Genomic DNA, 24,764 nt, shown 5'->3' with positions numbered 1-24,764 from the left:
GGAACAGTCCAGCCCGAACTGCCAAGCCAGGTCCTCTCTGGACCGGAAACAAGCATCCTGGGACCAGTTTCGGGGTTTCACCCCTCATCAGCCAGGCTAGCTTGAATCCAGTGGCATGGGAAGCACGGGACCCACGTCTGGGCATACCCTTCCCACTTAGGGCGACAAAGCAAAAACAACAAGTGATGGACGGAATGCTGAACATTGTCAAACACTCACCCCCAGTCACAGATCTGGGTTTAATCCATCGTTCTTTTGCTCACCATGCCACCCCAGTTTGGACCCAGCCATATGCAAATCAGTCTTGACCCTGTTCCTCATGGGAACAGTCCAGCCCGAACTGCCAAGCCAGGTCCTCACTGGACCGGAAATAAGCATCCTGGGTCCGGTTTCGGGGTTTCACCCCTCATCAGCCAGGCTAGCACGGGACCCACGTCTGGGCATACCCTTCCCACTTAGGGCGACAAACACTCACCCCCAGTCACAGATCTGGGTTTAATCCATCGTTCTTTTGCTCACCATGCCACCCCAGTTTGGACCCAGCCATATGCAAATCAGTCTTGACCCTGTTCCTCATGGGAACAGTCCAGCCCGAACTGCCAAGCCAGGTCCTCACTGGACCGGAAACAAGCATCCTGGGACCGGTTTCGGGGTTTCACCCCTCATCAGCCAGGCTAGCTTGAATCCAGTGGCATGGGAAGCACGGGACCCACGTCTGGGCATACCCAACATTGTCAAACACTCACCCCCAGTCACAGATCTGGGTTTAATCCATCGTTCTTTTGCTCACCATGCCACCCCAGTTTGGACCCAGCCATATGCAAATCAGTCTTGACCCTGTTCCTCATGGGAACAGTCCAGCCCGAACTGCCAAGCCAGGTCCTCACTGGACCGGAAACAAGCATCCTGGGACCGGTTTCGGGGTTTCACCCCTCATCAGCCAGGCTAGCTTGAATCCAGTGGCATGGGAAGCACGGGACCCACGTCTGGGCATACCCTTCCCACTTAGGGCGACAAAGCAAAAACAACAAGTGATGGACGGAATGCTGAACATTGTCAAACACTCACCCCCAGTCACAGATCTGGGTTTAATCCATCGTTCTTTTGCTCACCATGCCACCCCAGTTTGGACCCAGCCATATGCAAATCAGTCTTGACCCTGTTCCTCATGGGAACAGTCCAGCCCGAACTGCCAAGCCAGGTCCTCACTGGACCGGAAACAAGCATCCTGGGACCGGTTTCGGGGTTTCACCCCTCATCAGCCAGGCTAGCTTGAATCCAGTGGCATGGGAAGCACGGGTGCTCTGATAAAGCTACACACTGGTGAAGGTTACAATTTCCGGCAGGTAGGACACAGCATGTCTGTCACCCATTGTCCCACAGAGGCTGTGGTGAGAACCAAAAGCAGTGGAGCATTTCACAGCCAGCACTTCCAACAGCAGATGAAGGGAACAGGTGAGAGGTCACCTGACAGTAAGATGAATTGGGCTTTTACAGTATTTTGGCCAACTTCCAAACACAAATCCTAATGTGCATTTGAAAGTAAATACACTGCAATGCTTAGTTCAAGGTTTGCGTTACAAAAGTAATGCAAACCCAGCGCAAAGTGTAAGTAAATCCGAGCCTGCATTTGCACTGGATAAGAGTAATTTGGAGCAAACATTCATGCTAAATTGTCAGATGAATATGGAAAGATTACAAGCATCCAAATCAACTCACCAACTTGATGATCACAATTAGGAGAAGTTGGAACTCGCTGAGTTTATTTCCACGGAATCATGCGGAATTACATTAAAATTCTGTCAGATTCTGTGGAATCTTGTGACAGGGCGGAGTGGACATTTGGGGCTATTTTTCAACCTAAAATGCATCCTGGTGTCCAAAAATGGATGCGAGGATGCATTTTGCTTAAGAAAGTAGCCTGGCCAAATACTGTTCAGCGCACGTCCCTTACACACTCTGCAGTGTTTAAAAGTTTTACTCACAGCAGAATATGCAATGGCGCCAAGTGGTATGCAGTGGTTTCTAAACTTTAGAAACCTCTGCATAATTTATCATTCCGCCTGCAGAGTGGTATTTTAATTTATCAGCAATTACTAGAATGTATCCGATTCCGCAGTCAGAATTGAAAATTCTCCCACGCCTAATTATAGTGGCAAAATCTATGGGCCTTATTTTTAGTTTGACATGCGAGATATTCTATCACAATTATGGCAGATGTCCCACCCACCGTATAAAAAGTGCATTATAGTCAGTGCCACTGAAATTATGCGGCAGCAGAGGGCTAAATTATGCAGCAAGAAAAGGCAAATTATTCCGCATAATGCACCACCTTTTTTGATACTTAACTTCATTATTTTCTCCTGGGTATGGGTTGCACCTCATTAGTACCGGTTTAATATTCAAATACAGCAATAAGCAAAAGAAAGTTGATCAGTCAACCATTGTAATAGGCGTTCACTCTTCAGCAACACGTGTCACTGCATTTGTAGTAAACTTTGAACCGTTTGAGCTAAAAACATTTTTTTTGTGGTAAAATGTGCAGATTATTCAGCAGATGATGGATTATGTGGCAAATGCAGCAAATCTATAATTATGCGGAAAAACACAGCTGACGCACAATTGCACAATTCCAGTGCCCCTGATTACAACCCCTGGAACTTGTAACAATGCAAACTGGATATCCCTCACGTGTCCAATCTGCCAAACCATAGAAGGACCTATATATTTTTTTAATTCTTGTAAAATGTGCAAACACTTTGTTATACTTTCGAGGTTATCTTGCTACACAGTACGACATTGTTAGACATCATTTTTTTCTTACAGAAACATTATTAGCACAAAGAGGGGATAATTCTATTCACATAGTCCCACAAGTTTACGGGTAGATTTCAGTGAGAAACTGAGTATTACCTCAATCCATGATTTTCTAATAAATACCACATCAGATGCCAGGCAATGTCACCCTCCTAGAAATGTGATGAGATAGCCAATGACTCAAAGTACGATACAAGTCAGGGGGCCGTCCAAAAGATGGACTTGGATCCGTGTTGCCTTACTTCCAAATATTTTTTTTTTTAAAGACCTGTCAGTGTACCTCTCCCTCCTGTATTGGTAGCGATAAGACTAGAACCACACAGAGATGCTACATGAGGGAGTTTATCATTCAGCGATACGGAATACGTCGCTTTGTAAATTATAATCTGAATATGGCACAGAGCCATCTGGTGAGTGTGTTTCATTTGGGCGGTGCATGAAAGAGGTGACTGGCACATTAACCAGTTGATAGTTCACAGCGTTCTTGCAAGAGAACCAAGCACAGCCACCACATTGATCCTTTCAGATGTAATTGAATTGCATACGCAGTACAAACCTTGCGTTGATGCCAATGTTGTTGCACTGGACTATGGCAATAATTAAAATAAATAAATAAATATGAGGAGTCTGTAAGCAATAAAAAGCACGCTGCACGAGCAAAAACACTGCATTGGAACAAGTTTAAAGACCCACTTTATTTTCAGTTTCAGTGGTGAAGTACCGTTGCAAAGTCACTCATCCTTCGTGACCCGGCAGGAATCCCGGCTGCCAGGTCAAAGGTTTCAACTCCACCGCCCGCGTCGCATGTATGCAGCATGCCAAGACCCGTGCACAGGCAACTATGAGTCGCTAAAGGAATTTTGAGTTTTCACATAACTTCTGATTGACAGCTCTAGGCCAGGGCAACATGAACACGAGGCATAAATCAAAGGGGCACAGCCAGTGCCGACAGCAGCACAGTAATTGCCAGCCACTACCTACCCTCACAGGTCACGTGCACGCGTGCTGGGGACTCTGCCAGTGGTGGAGGCATGCTGACCCTGAATACTGACACATTTCGGTCCTACCTGATGTTCCAAAGGATTTTACCCATTCTGTGTCCATGGGAAAATGTGTTAGTACCCAAGGGCCTTAATGTCTTCCAGTCTGGAAAGAGCTCCACTGCAGGCTTTACTTCTGAACCTGCATGTGAAGTCACACTTTGGTCTGTGTCCTGGCTGCTGAAGTTACCCGTCTTACCCAGCGCAGAGGCATGCTGGTATGTTCATCTCCCTCTTTCCTGACACTGTGGCAAGTCACCGGAAAATACACTTTCGCACAAAAAATAAAGGACTTCATCTAGAATAGTGAATTATCATGTGCTCGAATATTTGGGCCCGTTTCCTTGGCTCCCCTCCGATTTTCTGAGCAAACACGAGGGAGCTTCCACTGTAACATGGTCTTTGATACCAGGAGGGGGTGTTCGGGACTAGGCCAGCCTGTGTCCTTCAGCCCTGCACATGGCAAACAGAGTAACACTTTTTGTTCACTGATTATAAAATATTATCTGCCCTCAATGTATCCATGTCGCTTGTTTCTCAGACTTGAAACCAAAAAAGATAGTGCTGTTTAGAACGCTTTAAAAAAAATCTAAAGTTTATACAGTTTTTTTTATATTTTATAATTTAACACAATACTGCAAAGAAAATTACCTCTGGCTTTTTATGGGTATAGTAGTATCGGGACTAAAAATGAAGTTTTTTTTTTTTTAACTAGAGGTCGCTGGTGCCTGTAACATGGCTAGTAAACTGCGGATATGATGTGTGTCACTCAAGCACCGACGCAAAACGCTACGAATTAAATGCTGTCATCTTTTACAACGGAAAATGTACCCCCTTAAAACAACACCCAGATTTCTCAAGGATTATTTGTGGAGAATAAAAATAAACCCTGACAATTATCTTTGGAAATAGCCCCACTCGCTACTGGGCGGACACTCTTCCAAACCACTGAAGCGACTCCCACGTGTATATTTACTCCTCCAACCTCAGCAGCCACCGCACTTGCATTCCACTGCGGCAACTCCCACCTATATATCTGCTGGTTTTGTCCATGGGCGCCGCCTCACGAGATACAGCGGACTGGCAGTGTCCGGGGATAATTTTTCAGCTTGCCTGAGGGGAAGGCAGGGCCTGCCTGTAAAGCACGGAGCTGCATTCCCCCAGCACCCCAAGCACAGCCTTCTCCACACTAACACCCCCAGCTTGGCCGTCACATAGGACAGTCCTAGCTATTTATATGCGGAGACAACACAGTCATAAATATACTACCAGTAAAATACCTTTGTGACTAGCAAATCGTAAATTTACCCAAATTGTAAGTCTACATTTGTAACTCAGGCCCTAATTGAGGAGAGATATGTGGTGAAGGGGGACCATATATTTATTGGGTGGGAGCACAGGGGCATTAGCTCCTAGTGAGGTGTTCTTGTCAGTAGGTGGAGGGGGCGGCGGCCCCGGTGTATTGAGATCTTTAATTTGGCCATAAGTAGTAGAATAGCAGTGAGGCGACAGATTCTTCTGGAACTGTCCCGTACATAGACCGATAAATTTCATGATAGTTTGCATGACCACTTACTTGAAAGCTTGCATGGCGGATTGCATGCCCATGTGCATGACAGCTCCTTTACCTCTTTCACTTCAAGATCATGTACAGGGGAACCAAAAATAAAGGTAAGAGCACCACTGTGGTCCTTACACAAGGCACCTTCGCCACCCACATATACCATATTCCTTCCACAATGCCCCCACAAAGCAGTGTGCTGCCTGTCACACACACTCGTCAAATGCCTAGTTAGTGGTAAGACGTGTTATATAAACACAATTAGAACATTGGAATGTTGGAAGCTCCACTGGAGACAATGGAGTGCTCCAGGCTTCTAATGGCAGGTAAAGGCCCGGAGCCTCAACATTCCAATTTTCTTTGTTCACAGCAACATCTGTTAACAAAGTCCTCACGGAGCGAGCCTGAGGGGATTTCAATCCCCTTGGACTTCGTGAGGCCTTTGTTTTATTTATTTGAACATTCTGACCTCTAGTGGCGGAATACTCTAACAGCTGTACAGCCCTTCATGCTGGGCTATACCGGCCATTAAATTCATGCTCCTTTGTTAAAGGCCCTCACCTTTGGCTCGGGTCTTTAATGCTGGAACTGGCCTTTAATGGCTGGCATAGCCCGCTACGTTGGGCTCTAAGGCTATATTGCAATACACTACAATACAAATTTAATATGGACCTTAGAGCGTGATTTTCTTTTTTTAGGGTCGAGCACGCAAGCGCTCTGGCCCCTGTTGTAATCTCTCTGTGGGCTTTTAACCACTCCCATGTCACGCCCATCAGTTTCGTTGGTTAGTGGGCTTGCCTTTTAAAATTTGCTTGATTTCTTTTGTGAAAGGCATGCATACGCCATGCCTTTTCCAGTGCTCAGCCCTCCCCAACACTACTGGTAAACTACTGAAAACAAACGAGGCTCCATGTTTTCCACATGGCTTCTGGACTACTTTCTCTTTTTATTTCCTATGCAGCACAATCTCACTGGGCAGTAGTTGGGCGCTTTGCATGACATCGGCCCTGTTACATAGATAATTGCATAACTGCAGATACGTTTGACTGCGAGCGAACTTCTGTTTCCTTTTGTGTGCTCCTTCACGCTCATGCTCATGGCATGACGCTTTAAATCAGCTTGCTTGTGTAAAACTGTATTACTTTTCATTTTCAGTTTATGTGGCAAGAGAAGTCCGGTTAAGACTTTACAACACTAATAGCTCTAAGTCGAACAAATGCAAGACCCATTGCATTGCAAATGCTTGTTTTCTATTGCTGCTGCCTTAACCCTGGAGATCAGAGGTTGCAAGGGCAGTACTATGGGGATTACAGGTGATGACATGGGTAGCAGCTGCTCTCCTTGGCTACTCTTATTGACATCCATGCACACCTGATTCCTGATTTGTGACAGACATCTGTGCCTGTGTGATTCCTGATTTGTGATGAGTTGATGTTAAGGTTGTGTGAGACATTTTCTCTGGGTCCTGTGGCATTACGTGGTTACTGTGCAGTATCCATAGAATGTATTGTTATTTAGTACTGATGACCCAGGGCCACAGCTAATATTGCACTCCGTATGGGCTACCAAGTCACTCCTGTATACTTTCTTCTCCAGTGGTCGCAAGTTGAGCTGACAAGGTTTACTCTGGTGGCAATAGAAGGTTCAGACCTCACATGCTACATGACAAAAGTAAAAATACTCAATTAGCTCAATAGCCAGTCTGAAATATGTATCAGTAAAACAATAGATTTTTTGTTGAAAATAGGAAAATGAGGGCAATTAAAATAAGGATGCTCACCACAATCCAAATGGTTCTATTGCCTGCTCGGGTTGAGCTATAACCTTAAATCACTATTGTAGTGCTGTGTGATCCAAATGAAATAGAATGGGGCTCTATGGTCTATGTTAGTCCGTGGGGAACGGTTGGAGCGTTCTTAGCAGACTTTCTGAACTCCTGAGTATAATATAATTTTTTGCTTAATTTATCTAGCGCTCAGGATAGGTGCCAGACAGAATGCTGTAGCGTATAAGGTTATTTCTAATGTTCCTGCCCTCTGCAGTAGTTTCTCAGCTTCAACAAAGGAACAATGTTAGACAGCATAGGACCAGACATACAAAAACATTTTGCATCTGCTAACTCTGTGATTTACAAAATCATAGAGTTTGCGACTACAAAATTACATTTTGCTATCTGCCAAAACCATTTTGAGAGTCAAAAAAGCATTTCTGAATTTCAAAATGGTTTTACAGAGGCATTCTGATCTGGACATAGGAGGGGGTGAAAGGAGCATCGCTTCTTAATTATGATTCAGAATGGTATGTATCAACAGTTTGAAACTTCAGTTGAGGTTGCAAACCATTGAACAGTTACAGACTTGCAAAGTGCAAATTGTCCCCTTTTGGGGGTGGGGATGGGGATGGGTTAAGAGGCAGTGGTCCACAGGACCAATGCCTGCTGCTCCACCTGATGTGTTTGCAAATGGGATTTGTTTTAATGCAGACCAGGTTCTGTTAAGGAACTTAGGCTGTTTTAGGAACGCTAACATTTTTCATTTGAGAATTCAAATGCAGGGGTGTGGTCTGCTGTTCCTTGCGGGCCACCATCCCTGTGATCAGTGGTGGCTGGTGACCATTAAAAGTGGTGGGGCGTAATCCTTGGCTTGAATTTCAGTGAATGAGACTGACTCACTTACTTGGAGGATTCGAGGGGGTTGCTCACCCTTGCTGGAGTCAGTCTTAATCTCTCACTTATTCTCACTAGGACTTAGTCATCAGTCACTTTTACTTACTATCACTCGGTTTCATTGATTCATGCAGTCTCGCCCATTCTCACTCGGACCCACTCAATCCCACTCTTTCTAAGTGATTCTGATTGAGTCAATCTCACTCTGACTTAGTCTCACTTATTTTCACTTAGTTTTCCTCAGTCTCACTCTGACTCACACATTCTCACCTAGTTTCCCTGAGCCTCCCCATGACTTGCTTATTCTCCCTGATTCACTTAGTCCCTCTCACTCCGATTCACTCAATTTCACTGTGACTCACTCATACTCACTCAGTTCCACTCATTCTTAATCAGTCCCACTCATTATGACTCACACAATGTCAATCTGACTCACTCAGTTTCAGTGAGACTCACTCAGTTTTACTCTGTCTCACTCTGACTCACTCATCCCCATTCATTCTCACTCATATTCACCTAATTTCCATGATTCACATCATAACTTACTTGCCCTCCCTTATTCACTCAGTTCTATTAATTATGATTCAATCTCACTGTGACTCATTCATACTCTCACTGAATCCCTCAGTCATACTCATTCAGATTCACTCATACTCACTGATTCACACTCATTCTGACTCAAACTCACTCAGACACAATCATTTTTACTCAGTCTGACATAGTCTGCCTCACTCTTACACTGACTCACTCTGTCCCATTCATTCTCTGACTCACCAAGAATCACTCAGACTTGACTCACTCAGTCTCACACACAGTGACATTCAGTTACACTCCCTGTCATTCTCCCTCACTCAATCATTCTCTCTTGTACTCACTCTTTATATTACTCATTGCCCTCATTTTGACTCGACTCGATCCTTCACTGACACTCTCACTTTTACTCACACATATGCACATAGACACACAGACATGCTCACATATACACACTCTCACAGACACAGACTCTCACACATACATACAGAGTATTTCAAAGCATTTCTAACCTACCTTGCTGTCTGTGTAAGTCACGTTTAGGCCCTGCAGCTTCCGTCACTTGAAACTTAAACCTCAAACCTGTGCAGTCGCAGAATCGAGTTTTCAGTCTCTGCTCATTCACCCGACCATTTCCCAACTCTGTGACGAGTTGGGAAATGGTGGGGTGACTGGCTGAGTGACATGCAGCCAGGAGCTCTGTAGGGCTTAAGCCTGCAACGCCCCGTGGTAAACTTTATCTGTTATGCTTCAACACATCACACATTGGAAGGAACTGAGGCAGGCAAGGGGTCTGAGGCCAGGCTGGGGGTTTCACCAACCCTGGTTAATCTCTGATGGATGGTTTGCGGCGACTTTGTGCGCCTGCGCCAGACATCAGACATTCTCACTAGCAGGGCTGCCGAGGGCTGCTGCAGGAAGGCGTTTTAGCAGCAGAGTGAAGAAAAGATTATTATTCATTCTTGGTATAACAAAACAGGGGGGCGTAGCCCTGGGGCCCTAGTGGGAAATCCGCCTGTGCCTCTGATTGCAGCCAATCACAGGGAGTTGCAAATAGCAACCCGCCACCCTATTAGTATCCATTTGGCAGGTCAATCTGTGAACCCCCTATTACTGGAGATTTTGAGATGCGACTAATTTGGATGTATGGCACATTGCAAAATTAAGGACTGGTCACAAAAGTTGGTGTACAACTTGCAACTACTCTTTGTAACCAGTGTCTTTGGATATCCTAGTGAGTTTGCTCACCAGGGAGTGAGATTCCACCACAACAGTCCCATAAAGAAGTGAGTTCACAACCCACCACGTTGGTTCAGGATGATATTTCAGAGTGCCAATGGCCCAGTTAATGAGGATACTAGGGGCCAAGTAGTTGGTGTCCCCATTGGGCTACACGAAGATCAGTGAGAAGGTCAGTAAGACATAAGTCAATGCAGAATGAATACTGGTGCATAAATGGATTAACACCAAAATGTAGACTACACTCAAACCTTGACCACTGTGGTGAAGATTTTTGATTGGTCAGGGCAATCATTAGAATTGGAACAAAGAATTTAAAGTAAAGGTCCAGGCATGTCTTCTAACAACAATAACACGATAGAGACATCGATTACAGGGATCATTTTCTTTAACAAAAACTTTATTTTATACAGTTTTGTAAATGAAGAAACAAAACCCTACTGTGCAAACATGAAACAATGCAGGTTCCCGAGTACAATACAAAGAAGAGAGCACGATCAAAGAATGCAGCATTATGTACAATAATGACTAGGGGGCACAGTATAACTCCAAGCCCCGCCTAGCTACAGTACAGCATAGACTCCAGCGCAAGGAGAATGGACGTCTCGTGAGGAAGTCCCTCTGGATACACTGAAACAACATAATGATCACATATTTAAGACAGATACCACCCTGCTCATCCCTCATCACTTAAGTCCCCTTCAGAGCTGGAAGGGTGCGCAACATTGAAGTTGTCAAGAAGTAGCCCCCATGTAGCGATCACATCCTTAGCATGCTCATCCGTGCAAGACAAAGTGCATGTGTTCCTCCTCGGCCACTCCCCATTCGAGAAGATGTCGCATCCAGGCAGATGGTACTGGTTATCTCACGCTCGTCCAATTGATGGCTACCCTCCGTTTGACCAATAAGAGAGCAAGTTAGGCAAATCTGTATGAAAGTTTCCGCCCTTTAGGTTGTTTTATCACTCCCAACAGACAACCCAGGCAAGTCAGTTGTATCAGTACACTGGTGGCCCATGTTATCTTGGGTACCCCACCCTCCCAAAAGGCCTGAATCCCCATACTAGCCCAGGCTAAGTGCAGGAAAGTAGACCCCTGGTCCCTGCATCGTGTACATCTGGCTTCCCTAGAAGGGTCAATCCCGTTCAAGTGGCTGGGGGGGCACATAAGTACGATGCAAGAAATTACAATGAAGTACTTTAAAACGTTGATTGCAGGATACAGTCCGTACCAACTCATAGGCCTGTGCCCAATCTGCATCCGTAATGGATACTGCCAGTTCCCTTTCTCAATTCCTACGTGCCACATAGAGAACATATGCCACTTCCTCACGTAGTGCCCTGTAGAATAGGGTGATCAAGTGCGAATCAGACCCCCTAGAACTCCAGAGGGATGTGGTGCTGCAGGGAATCTGACCCATATCTCTATAGCAACTCGCTCCAGTCCAGCATAATGAAGGAACTGACCCGATCCCACCCTGTAGGTTTCCTGTGCCTCTTGAAAGGTGATAAAGGTTTCTCGGGGGCATAAGTAGCCTGCCACCTGATACACCTCTACCCTCAATGATCCATAGACATACCTCCTTCCAGTGATTTGAACAGAGCGAGATCACAGAGCTGAAACTCTCTGTCAAATGAAGCTCTGTGAACCACCCTCCCGAGCACTTCCTCCCAGAGTACTGTCGTCTTCCGAACCAGATAAGGGATGGGACGATCCAATCTACCACCGTGGATCAGTGAACACAACAGTATCATCCCCCAGCATATCTATGCACAACCGCTTCTCCCAGGTATCATGATCAGTTAACTAGCATGCGGCATGCTGTAGATTTGCTGCATAATAGTAAAATCGCAATCCTGGGATGGACAGGCCCCCACGCTCCATGTCCCTCTTAAGTGTGGATAGGATTACCCTGCCCCATTTTCCGGCCCATAATAACGATATCAGTAGACTGTCGTGTTTACAGAAAAACGGGGACCCAACTGGAACTTCATATTTTAGAGGAGATAAAGGCAGCGAGGAAGAAAAACCATTTTGGCCACCACGGCCCGACCTATAACAGAGAGAGGGAGTGTGATCCAGAAGTGGATGGAGCCCTCCAATCTCTTCACCACCCTATCCACATTTAGGGGGTGATTCTTACTTCGGCGGGTGGCGGAGGCCGCCCGCCAAAGTTCCCCGACCAAAATACCGCTCCGCGGTCGAAAGACCGCTGAGGGTATTTTGGGATTTGCCCTGGGCTGGCGGGCGGCCGCCAAAAGGCCGCCCGCCAGCCCAGGGCAAATCAACCTTCCCACGAGGGCGCCGGCTCAGAATTGAGCCGGCGGAGTGGGAAGGTGCGACGGGTGCTGTTGCACCCGTCGCGTATTTCAGTGTCTGCATAGCAGACACTGAAATACTTTGTGGGGCCCTCTTACGGGGGCCCCTGCAGTGCCCATGCCATTGGCATGGGCACTGCAGGGGCCCCCAGGGGCCCCGCGGCACCCCCTACCGCCATCCTGTTCCTGGCGGGAGACCCGCCAGGAACAGGATGGCGGTAGGGGGTGTCAGAATCCCCATGGCGGCGGAGTGCGCTCCGCCGCCATGGAGGATTCTGCAGGGCAGCGGGAAACCGGCGGGAGACCGCCGGTTTCCCGCATCTGACCGCGGCCGAACCGCCGCGGTCAGAATGCCCTGCGGGGCACCGCCGGTCTGTCGGCGGTGCTCCCGCCGACCCTGGCCCCGGCGGATGACCCCCTTAGTCATTTGCATGATGCTTCAGTGTGTGTGATCTGCGTGTCCAAATATCTAAACTCCTCCTGGATGCCCACTGCAGGCGGTAGACCCGTGGGCCTCCCAGCCAAGCACCCAAGTGGAAACAGAAGGGTCTTCCGGAGATTGACTTTAAGCCTGGAGACCTTGTCAAAGTTGTGAAGTAAATCCATCTATATCAGTACGGACCTAGTGGGGGCAAGTACATAGACCAGGTCGTCATCTGCATTTAAAGAAATAATGTGACTGCAACCTCCCACCCTGATTCCCCAATGCTCTAGCTCTCTGCGTAACATCAGAGCTAATGGCTCTCTCGCCAGGGCAAAAAAGAGCGGAGAGAGGGTTACCCGTCCCACCGACCATGCCTCCGACATGTCTCCACCCAGTTTTAAGCGGTCTGTGGGATTGGTATACAATAGGCGTACCCAGCTGCAAAAAGTGGGTCTGAATCCCATCCCTTCCAGTACTGCCATCAAATAAGCCCACTCCAACATATCAAAAGCTTTCTCTAGATCAAGAGAGGCCAAGGCCAATTCACGTGCATTATCCTGGATCTTGTGTATCACATGAGTGAGCCGTCGTAGGGTGAGCGTTGTACTTCTGGCCGGCATGAAATCACACTGGTCTTCATGGACCAAGTCCCGAAGATCCCTCCTAGTCTGGTCGCCAAGAGTTTGCATAGTATTTTTATATCAGAATTTAGCATATTCAGAGGATGGTACAAGGAGGAGATGGCTGCATCGCCCCTGGGTCTCAACATAAGACATTTACTTCCTTCTTGCATGGTGAGTGGGAGTGTACCCCATGCCCGAGCCTCGCAAATCTAGTAATTTTTCCCTAAGCGCGGCTGAATATGTCTGAAAAAATTCCACTGGAAACCCATCCACTCCAGGAGTCTTGAATTTATGGAGGGCCTGTAGCGCCTCGCCCAGCTCTTTGCTACTGATTTCACCCTCCAAATCTCGTGCTGTGTCAGACGATAGAGCAGGTAACCAGACCCCGTCAAAAATTCCTCTAGGATATGTGATGGACTCTCCTCCTCTGTACCCCTTGAAAGTGTTCTGTGAAGGTATGCAAAATTTCCTGATGACTAGTTACCAGTGTACCGTTAAATGTGCAAATATGTAGTATAGGGGCAATTTCCCCTCCTGTTGAAGAATCCACGCAAGGAGCCTGCCTGCCTTATCTCCCTCCCTATGTAGGTGCTGTCTGTATGTTCAAAGAGTGCATTTGTCTAGTGAATCCCAAATCCCTTGTCTCGCCAGATGAGTCCGAAGGGCCCCTGCCTGTGCCTCTGCCACAGAAGCCTCCGAGCCCTGTAGGGAAGCCAGCTGACATTCTTGCTCCAGTAATTCCAGTTCCAGTTGGCGGCGGAGCCCATACATGGTTCCTATGCATGACTCCCTCATGACTGCCTTCCATGGCTCTAGAGGTCGTAGTTCCCCAGTTAGTATCTAAGTAGCTGGTGAGGTTCATTGCCAAGGTTTCCTGGCACATTGTGTCTCACAAGAGGTCAGGGGGCATATGCCAAGTACATTCCCTGCTTCTAACAGTGCAACTCATTTGCAAAAGGACTGGTGCATGGTCAGATAGGAATCGCCCCAGATGGACTACCCCCCTCAAATTCTGCATGCCAATCCCAGCCACCAGTATGCAATCCAGGCGACTATTATTGCCATGGGTTAATGAGCAGCAGGTATATTCCCTGGTTCTCGGATGAAGTGTGCGCCAGCTGCCCCTAAATCCCAGATTGTTCATCACCAATTCAAGAAAGGAAGTCAACATGGGTTTAGTACATTGTTGAGGTGGGTAATGATCCCAGTCCCCATGAAAGGCACAATTATAACCTCCCACCCAAATCATTAGAGCATCCACACTGTCCTCCAGCAGGCCCAGCATGCATTGGAGGCATTCAGAAACGTGATTTGTTTACCATCCAATACCCCTTGAAGTAGGAGATAATGCCCCCCCATGTCTGCCTGGCTGTAAGTGTGTTTAAATGGGACTCTAGTTGCAATCCATATAACCACCCCACCGGCATAGGAGGAGAATGTGGCTGAGAACAACTGGCCTCTCCATTTTTTCCGCAACTTCTGTGCCTACCCCTGTCAACTGGGTCTCTTGCAGGCATGCGATTTGTACTTTGTGTCATCTAAGAAAGGAGTGGACAATGTATCACTTAGCATAACTTCTCAAGCCCCTAATGTTCCATGTGAAAAGAGACGTACAACCAGCCATACTATATTATCAGTCCTACCCAGGTGGGTCGTTTGCATACCTCCCACCAATGGTGACCTCTGTATCTGCTACTATTCAATGATTGTAGGTACTCAGTCCGACGCCTGCTCTGCAAACCACAACAGGGACCCTACAACTGATAGAGATATGAAACAGCATAACTTCCCCGAACTCCACCACCCCGGACTTACAGTGAAACATTGTAAACACAAACCGTAAATTCAATAATATCCATGCTGCCAGGAGTGACAGCCTAATCCCCAATCCCACAATCATGGCCTCTGGCACTGCATGGGGGGAGTATCCTAACCCCACACACAAATTATGCATCCATATCAAGTATCAGGAAAAGCAATAATAATTAAGTCATTATGGCCCTCATTCTGACCTTGGCGGTCTTTTCGCAAGACCGCCGAGTTACCGCCGCGGTGAAGACCGCCGACCGCGGCGGTATGCTGCTGTGCGTATTCCGACCGCTGGGAGCGTTCCGCCGGGAAACCGCCAGCAGCCACACTGGCGGTCGGCGGGAAAGTGGAGACTGGTCAACCTCCACCGCCACGCCAGCAGAACACCGCCCACAGAATTACGACCCACATATCTGTGTGGTGGTCTTCTGTTGGCGGTGTTCTGTTGGCGGTCACCTCCCCATGGCTCCCGTCGCCTCCCGGAGGTCCAACGCACAAGGTAAGTTGATCGTCCGTTAGGGGAGGGGGTGGGGGGGTGTTGTGTGATGTGTGCGTGCATGGGGGTGTGCGTGTGAGTGTGTAGAGGGGGTGTGTGAGTGCGTGTATGCGGGCGGGGGGTGCTGCTGTGTCTATGGGTAATGTGTGCAGTTCGGCGGGTGCGCATGTCTGCATGTATGTGTGCGGGTATGTGTCCCCGTTATGTATGTGTGTGTGTAGGGGGTGTGTGCATGTCGGGGTGCATGTATGTGCATGTCGGGGGTGGGGAGGGGGTTCGTACCACCTCTGGGTGGTGGCAGGGGGGTGGAGGGTGTGGGGGGAGGACTCGTGGGGAGTAGTGGGGGGTGGGGGAGACCCCTATCAGTGCCAGGGAAGGAATTCCTTGGCCCCGATAGTGCCTACCGCCATGGTTCGCATGGCGGTTCCCGACCGCCAGAAACCGCGGCGGTAAGCAGGGTCATGATACCGTTGGCGGTCTTGGGACGACCGCCGGGCCGGAGTGCACAAACTCCAGCCCGGCGGTCATGACCGCCGTGGCGGTCGGAGTGGGGAAGTGGCAGTCGATCGCGGCGGTGACCGCCGCGGTCAGAATGCCATTTTTTTGACCGCTGGTCTGTTCGCGGTCCGACCGCCGCCTCTCCGCCGACCGCCAAGGTCAGAATGAGGGCCTATATGTTATGTCTAGATTGGGACATTAAGATAGCAACATTATGGTATCCCCCCTGAGCCAAATGACAGGATTGTCATGCTAGTGGACGTCTCCGGTGTCCGCTTGTCTCCCTCAACAGAAGAAGCAGTATCTTGAGGTATTCTAGCCATGGTACCATCACTCTGAAATATCACTCTTGTTGGACTGTCCCCTCCAGGTGCCAAGCACCGCTCCGTCCCATCTGCGTCCCTTGCTCTTCAGTCCAGGCCATGAGCCCCCTGGACAGATCGGGACCGTGACCGCCTGGAGCCCATGCCCCTCCTGGGGCACTTTATCTGAGACCTCTAGCCATCTCCAGGCAGCTTCTGGTGTGCCGAAGAAGGGGGACTTGCCTCCTGAAAGCACCTTCAACTTGACCGCATATAATATGTAGCAAAGGCCCATTGCTCGTAGTTTCACCGTAACTTCCAGAAACTGATTGCATGTCAGTAAATCACTGCAGAAATATTATCTGATGTATGTATGCTGTGCTAAAAAATGCAAAACTATTGTCTCATTGCATGTATATTTTATATTATTAACAACAATGAGGCAATATTTTTGTAGATGATCTTTAGGATACGAAACTTATATCAGATGATATTCGAAGATTGATATTCTAGTACCTCTCCTCCTAGTCACAAGCAAGAGGGCACAACTTCAAGTATTCGGATTAAAAAGAAAATCCTCTGGCCCAGATTTATTAATGCTTTGTGCAGGATTTGCATCACAAAAGTGACTCAAACCACACTCAAAGACTTGGTACGGGATTTACTACATAATGCAAACCAGGATTTTCATTGGAAAATTCCTCAAAGTGACGCAAATCCCCCTATCTACAAACATTCAGAAACAGGAATTCAAACGGAAACCTTACGCCTACTTGAGCAGGCATAACAAGGAGAAATGTTTCAATTTCTCTTTATTTTCCCAAACTTGCATGTGTGCTGCATTGTTAAGCACCCATACAAAGTTTTTGTAGTGGAAGAGTCCCTTTCAGTACCAAACCTATAATTGAGAGAATGCCTACACCCTTGCACTATGGTGCACGGATGTGTGCATTGGAGCATCATAGCCAAAAGTGGGCCAGTGCCTGGGAAAAGAAAAAATGCGCCATATCTTAGTAGACTGTTTTATTCTTACCCTCTCCCTTCATGCAAGGCTGCACAGCATCTTTGGTTGCCGCACTGCCTTGCATTAAATATTGATTAATCCGAGCCTCTGTGTCGATCCGGGACTGGGAACGGACAATTACAGGCTGTTTTACAGTCATTTGACCTGACCAGTTGGCCAGCAAGGTTTTCATGTTTCCATGAGAAACACATGGGCAAGAAACATGGAGCAGAAAGGCCAAATGCTTGAAAAGTGAACTCGTGATGTAGGCAGGCAGGACGTATAATCACTCAAGGTGTCCCTTAGAGGGTAAAACGAATGAGCGGGTCATCCCCACTTTAAACAGAAACAAGCCTTTGCAAAGCAAATAGGGGTGATTTTGCTGCCAGGCCTTTGGCTTTATCAGTGCTTGTTTTTTTTTTTATTGCTTTGTAAAACTTCATGATTTGGGAAAGAACTAGGCCTTGACCAGTACTTAAACAAAGTTTCGTTCAAAGCAAAAATATGTTTTTTCATTTCAGAAAGCACACATTGCCATGGTAATCCCAGGCACTGAAAGGAACTACTTTGTGTGCAGAAGTGCTCCTTGTGAAAGAGCAGAATGCGTCACACACTCAGTGAAGTTAGCCAGTGACTGATCCATTGGCTCATGCTGTGTGCTGCAGCCGGCTAAAGAAAAATGTGAATAACAAACCAATGGATGAAGAGATATGGCTGTATATATATGTATATATATTTTTAGTAAAATCAGAAAGTCTAGGCCAACGCCAGACTTAAAAACAGACACTGTGCATACAGTTGGGAAATCCATGCAAGTAAATCACGAACATAGCTGTGTAGTCTGTGAACTTTGCTCTCTGAGTTGTTCTGTTGAAATGTGAGTTGTTTACTGGACTGAATGCCCCTCCCATCAAGGCCGCTCATGTGGCATGACCAATTCCTGAGTTACTGAAACCACTCAATAAATAGAAAAATAAGTAAACATTAGTTTACCAGCCAGGGAGGTTAATTTATGTTTACAGTGTTGGTTAGATTTTTAAATTTTCGCTTTTAAGTCTTACTGTTCCAAACTGTATATTGTGGGATCAAATGCCAAATCACAGAAATGCCCCATCTCTGGCCTTTGTATCTGATTATCTTTGGCTCCGAGAAAACAGCGAATTCCACAGGAGGAAAAGGGCAAGGCATAGAACGATTATTATAGAGGAGAGTCATGTAATTAAGTTGTTTTCAAGAATGTTGGCGGTACTTTTGGTTCCGTTGTTAAGAACGGCTAAGGGAGGTTACTGCATCTGTCCTGTTCTTGCATCCAGCATCTCTTTCGGGCACTGGTCCTTGTCCTCTAGGCTGCATCGCAACAGTGAGGACTTTAGGGAAATAGCAGAGAAGTTATTCTTATTTGTTTTTTTTTTTAATCTTTCAGCTGTTCTTTCAGAGCTCCCTTATTAGGTATTTCTTTGCATGTAAAGCATTTTATACACAATCAGCTAATCTGTGTGCAGACCATGCAAACCCTTCCATGTTACATTGATTACAATGAAGGGAACATCTTTGGAAAGCTTGTGGATTGCAAGTACTGATTGATGGTATTAAGTTGTTCATTGCTTGATTTTCTGTAATACGGGCGTCAGGCAGCAATGACTTTTAGATGAAATTGTCTAGTCTGTCTAGTTGTATTTAAGTATTTAAGTATGTTTTTATAAATTGACTGGGGAAGCAAGAGAGAGCTGAACTCAGTTGGCAGTCCATGGAGGGATATAATTGTTCTTATAGAATTAAGCAGCAGGTAGGCTCAATACCTTTGGTGGGTAGGATGTCTCTACAGCTTCTTCTTGAACTGTACCATGATCAGAGCTGTTGTGAAACAATAGGGATGCTGTTTCTGATCCCCAGTACATAAACGAAGAAGAGCTATCCTCTGTTTTTAACTTTCCAGCACATTTTGTTTGCCAGTTTGGTTATGTCCTGGACCTGTTGTGATCCTCTATACCAGAAGTGCCTAGTTTAGCCATGTAGGTTGGGGTATTATTCTTCATAGCATTAGAAGTGATAAAACTGGTCTTGAAGATGATGCAGGACTGAACAGGAAACAAACAAGTGCAGATCTTCAATGTTCGGGTTATATAGTTGAATTTCTTCAGACCCTTGATTTGCTATCGCAAACACCTTCCAGAACAAAGGGCTTCAATTTATTAAGGAGAGTTGGAACCAGTCTTGGCATTCCAAGCCACATATTATTTGATGTGAGTTTGTGTCAAGGATGAATCCAAGGAATTTTCCATTGTCTGCCACCTGAAGAAGAGTGATGGGAGGTAGATTCAAACTGGAGAACCATTATGTATATCTGTTTTGCTGGTGTTGTCGGTGAACAAGGTGAATCTATCCTTCATTGTGTTGAGCTTCAGGCAACACTTTGATATCTGTGTCTGGCTGACATCAATGCAGAATTTGGGTCGATGTAGGTCATTGTTTGAGGAGATGTTGAAGTAAATGTGGATGTTGTTGGTATAATGGTGTTTTTTTTTGTTGCTGTTGGAGATCATGGAAAGGAGGGGTTCCATGTAGAGATTTAAGCTACCCACACAGTTTACATTGGATGAGGCATATAGCAGGTGCATTGTTACTTTTTTCGGAAGATCAAGCAATTAGCAAACCACTTTACATCAACCACAGATATGGCAGAAGAAGGTAATTTTCCCAACTGCGCTACAGGTCTCAGATGGCTGACTGCCGTCACACATGCACCAACCTCTTGCATCCCCATATCTCGGTGTTTGTTAGAATGCCTGTCCAGGTTGTAATAGAATGAACGTCTTCTCACACAAACGTCTTGTAGTGTTCCTTACGCACACATACAATCTCCCTCTCTGTGGACAAACAGACACACCATCACCATATACCAGTCTTGGCAAAGAATACTTGCTACATTCCAATTATGTGTCATTCTCAAACACTACTACTTTGACACTTTTTCATTCTTGCACATTGTCTCATAACTTATCTTTTTCTTTCTTGCTAAACTTCTCATCAACAGAAGCAGAGTTAATATTTGTGCTGCAGCCAAAGAAAAAGATACATTGAGAAAACATCAGCTCTTTCTTTTAAACAGAGGACTGTCCAACCACCACCGCAAAGGTGGGCAATAGCATATATATATATACATATATATATGTATATATCAGGTGGAAAATGGCATGACAAATTACAATCTTGTGCTGTTATATTATCACCCTTTCTGTATGATGACACACATTGTCCTTCTGGTGTTTGGACAAACCAAAGGAAAAAAAACGTGTTTTCTCACTATTTTATTCCGTTACTATTCAAATTGCTGCACACAAGATGGTCGGATACCCATGTCAATTTAGACCCCTAATGCTCGCAAACGTAGTGGCCTCCAGGTCACACTCTGAAACCTTGTAGGAAATTCCTCCTATTGGGCCTTCTAGGGGAAACCGGGTGGTGAAGAAGGCCTTATTATTCTCATGCACAGATCATTTGAATATACGCTACCTGGACATCTTTGTTTCTTTGCTTGTGAGACATATCCAGAATGTCCCCAGACAACAACTACACCACCATAGCCTTAAGTGCACCAGTCCTGCCCTTTGCAGTCGGTACTGCTTCACTGTGGCATATTTCCTTCATGGCACTCTTTAGTGCCCATCTGTGGTACAGGCGTAATATCCGCCCAACACAAACTCCTTTGCAGTACGTACAAGCAAGTTCTGGAGCTCTTTCTAAGTAAGAATCAGAAACCTTTTTATACACCCGGAGTTGTGTAAACACCTTGTATTTTCCAGTAGGGAGACTCTACCACTCATTCCAGTACACACAACAACATTCATAGAGCTTCATAATAGACCTTCGCTGTTTCTAAACATTGTCAATAAGATATTTATCCATGGTTGCAATTTACCCACCACTGAAGGAAAGAAGGATGTTTAAGATTCATTACACTGTGCTTGCCAGTGTTCAATGTTATGTGCACTAAGCCAATCTCCTGGCTAAGAGCACATTGTGTATGACATTCTCTAAGCCACATGGTTAACCCCACTCCGATGCACTGCCAACCATTCAGACATCTCTCTGACAGTGTTGCTGACAAGTGTATCTTACTGTCCCAAGTGAACCACACAGGATGGTACCATCAGACCTCATATATCAATATTCTGTAGCTTCCATGGGCAAGGTCAGGCCCAAGGGCGTATAGGTCAAACCCAACCAAAAATCCGGGTTGCAAAACTATCAGGAATGATTAGAAATGTTACCCAACAGGCAAGTTTAGCAAAATGACTTCTATGCAGGCTTAGGAAGAGTGACGTTAGACTAAATTAGTAAATTATCAGTAGTAGAACTACTGCCCACCAGACTCAATTATCAGTAATGATTGTGGTCAAGGCTGATATTAACTGGCATTTCAGGCAGATGTATCAACAATAACCATATGAGTCTGGATTACCCCCTCTGATGATGAGGCAACCACTAAAGATCCTATCAGGATGAGCTAGCATCCATCTCTTGTCTCAGTTCATAAGAGCACAAAGATACTGACACGCCTGAGGCTATACCAGTGGCTGTCATACCCTGAGTGACAGGAAAGAATATATGCCCTACTTCAAGAAATACCACAATCCAGACACATGCAGGCAGCCTTCTACCTCCGAAGGCGATGAAATGAAAACACCGACAAGACATGGAAAGAAGTAATGAAAGTGAAAGCTCTGGCTCAGACATGTCACTTGACAGTGACCTACCCTGCTGCAGGTGGTCCGGGACAGGAAGCGAACCCCCCTCGACGGGGTGTCACATCGCGAGCGACAGGGGTGAAGGCAGGATGTTTCTTTCAGAAGAAGGCGAGGAGAAAGGGGGAAGAGAATGGGGCTCTTTAGTTACTGGTTAAAATTTTACCCCAACAGAGAGGATGCTGTGAAGTTGGAATGGGGATTTAGAGAAGGTTTCAGGTTGGGTTACCAAGGTCCAAGAGCACTGAGGTTTGCTGATAATTTGAAATCAGCAAAACAGCATCACTATCTCATAAAGGAGAAACTGGGCAAGGAAGTGGCAGAAGGTAGAATGGCAGGCCCCTTTGATTATTGGCCTTTGCCTGACTTAATGATCTCTCCTTTAGGGGTGGTACCAAAAAAGAACAAGGGTGAGTTTCGGAAGATACATCACCTTTCTTGCCCAGAAGGTTTATCTGTTAATGATTACATAGCGCAAGAGGATGCCGCAGTTTAATTTGCCTCAGGAGACATAGCAATGACGCTTGTGTGGACAGTGGGTCCAGGAGCTGAGCTAGCAAAATGTGATATTAAGTCAGCTTTTAGACTATTACCCCTGCATCCTTTGGACTTTTCATTGTTGGGAATCCAGTTTGAGAATCAGTTATACGTTGCAAGGTTTTACCAATGTGTTGTGCCATTTCTTGTAGTTTGTTTGAATCTTTTAGTACCTTCTTACAGTGGTGTTTCACTGATACAACAGGAAAGGAATTCATTACACACTACCTAGATGATTTTTTGCTGGTAGGTTTAAGTGGGAATGGGGAATGTACAGATGCATTGAGGCCATTTCAGGCCATGGCAGGAGTATTTGGTGTATCTCTAGCTCAGGGAAAAACGGAGGGCCGGAGTACTTGTTTGGTTTTCCTTGGAATCGAGTTGGATACTGTGAAAATGGATGCAAGGCTCCCACAGGAGAAAGCCACTGAGATTATTGAGACATTAGATGAAGCAATACAAGCACCCAAGTTGCAATTGCATCAAATCCAACGCTTGTTAGGTCTCCTTAATTTCGCTTGGAAGGTGGCAAGAGCTGGAAAGTCTTTTTGCAGGAGGCTTGGTTTTGCGATGTCAGGTGTCAGTTTGTCACACCATAGAACCAGGATTACAGCAGCCATGAGGGCAGATTTCTGAGAGATTTCAATGGGATAACCAAGTGAAAGCCTGATTCAGATTTCGTTTGGATGGTTCAGATTTTTTCAGATGCAGCTGCTAATGGCTATGGTGTGTTTTGGGATGGAAGATGGTGTACAGAAGAATGGCCAGAGAGATAGATAAAAGAACAAAAAAGCATTGCATTCTTTCAGTTTTTTCCTTTGTTGGTTGCTTTGGGAGACTGGGGGAAGAAGTTAGAGAACCAAACAGTCACCTTCAATGTAGACAACAAAACAGTAGTGGATTTGGTTAATGGTCCTAGGGTCAAAGATGAGCACTGTTTAAGATTACGGCAAAGATTTATGCTTGGTTGTGTGATGTTCAATATCGTCTTCAGAGCCAAGAATGTGCCAAGAGTGAACAATAATATAGCGTATGCATTATCTCATTCACAGTGGTGGAGATTCTGTGGTTTGGCGCCCGGAGCAGAGTTACAGAAAACAAGGGTCCCACAGGAGGTATGGGATCTTGCAGATTGAAAATGTTGAAACTGAGAAGTCGCTAGACGAGAGCACTGGAAAGGCTTACAGAAGAGCTTGGGAGGAATTATTGAGCATAGGTGCGGCTTGCAGGGCCCGAGATGAACAGGGGTGTTTGCAAAAGAGGGATGATGTGCTGACCTTCATAATGAACAATATTGATACAAAGATTTCGGCCACAACTATTGCTGGTGAATTAGTTGGTTTGAGTTTTTATGGAAAATTCTTCTGGGGTTAAGAGCCTTCAGCTGGGGAAATGGGTAGGGGACTACTGCAAGGATGGGCAAAAGCGAAACAAACAGCCCGGCCAGCTAGAGATCCTATCTCCATGAAGGTATTGGTAAGTTTGTTAAAAGGTTTAGGCATGTATGTTTTTCGCATTATGAACAAACATTGTTCAAGTTATGTATGTCATGGTTGTTTTTTGGTGCATTTAGAATCTCTGAGCTATTGGGTAAAAATCAGGATGTGGGGGCTGAGGGAAGAACATGTCAAGGACACTGGTGAGTATGTGCAAATATTCCTGGATCACTCTAAAACAGATTAAAATAAAAAAGGGGCAACTCTGTCCCTGAAGAGGATTGGAGGACTAGTGTTCCCAGTAGATAATTGGCTGAGTTTCAAAGCAATTAAAAGAGGTGAGTTGAGTTTTGTATTTATTCATCGGGACGGCAGAAGACTGACAGCCGCGCAAGTTTTGGGTGTCATGAGGAAGGCGCTTTCTCACTTAGGCTTAGATTCATTTCGTTTTGGCACATATTCTTTCTGTATATGTGCAGCATCTAAAGCAGCAAGACTAGGGTTTTCAATCAAAGAGGTGAAGGAACTGGGTTGTTGGTCATCCGATTGCTGCTTTTGATATATTAGAGATATTGAGGATGCTTAAATTGTATGGCGTAGCTAACATTGTTCTCGTATTTCAGGTTGTGTAGCTGGCCCAGCTGTGGCTTTCATGTAAATTTGGATAGTTGGGCACTCGCTCGTTAAGTGGGCTTCAAAGCAAGCTGACCGCAGACCCTTT

Source organism: Pleurodeles waltl, chromosome 4_2 (assembly GCF_031143425.1).
Source record: "Pleurodeles waltl isolate 20211129_DDA chromosome 4_2, aPleWal1.hap1.20221129, whole genome shotgun sequence".
In the NCBI taxonomy this organism is placed as follows: Eukaryota; Metazoa; Chordata; class Amphibia; order Caudata; family Salamandridae; genus Pleurodeles; species Pleurodeles waltl.
The sequence above is the reverse complement of the archived record's forward strand: the minus strand, read 5'-3'. Positions refer to the sequence as shown.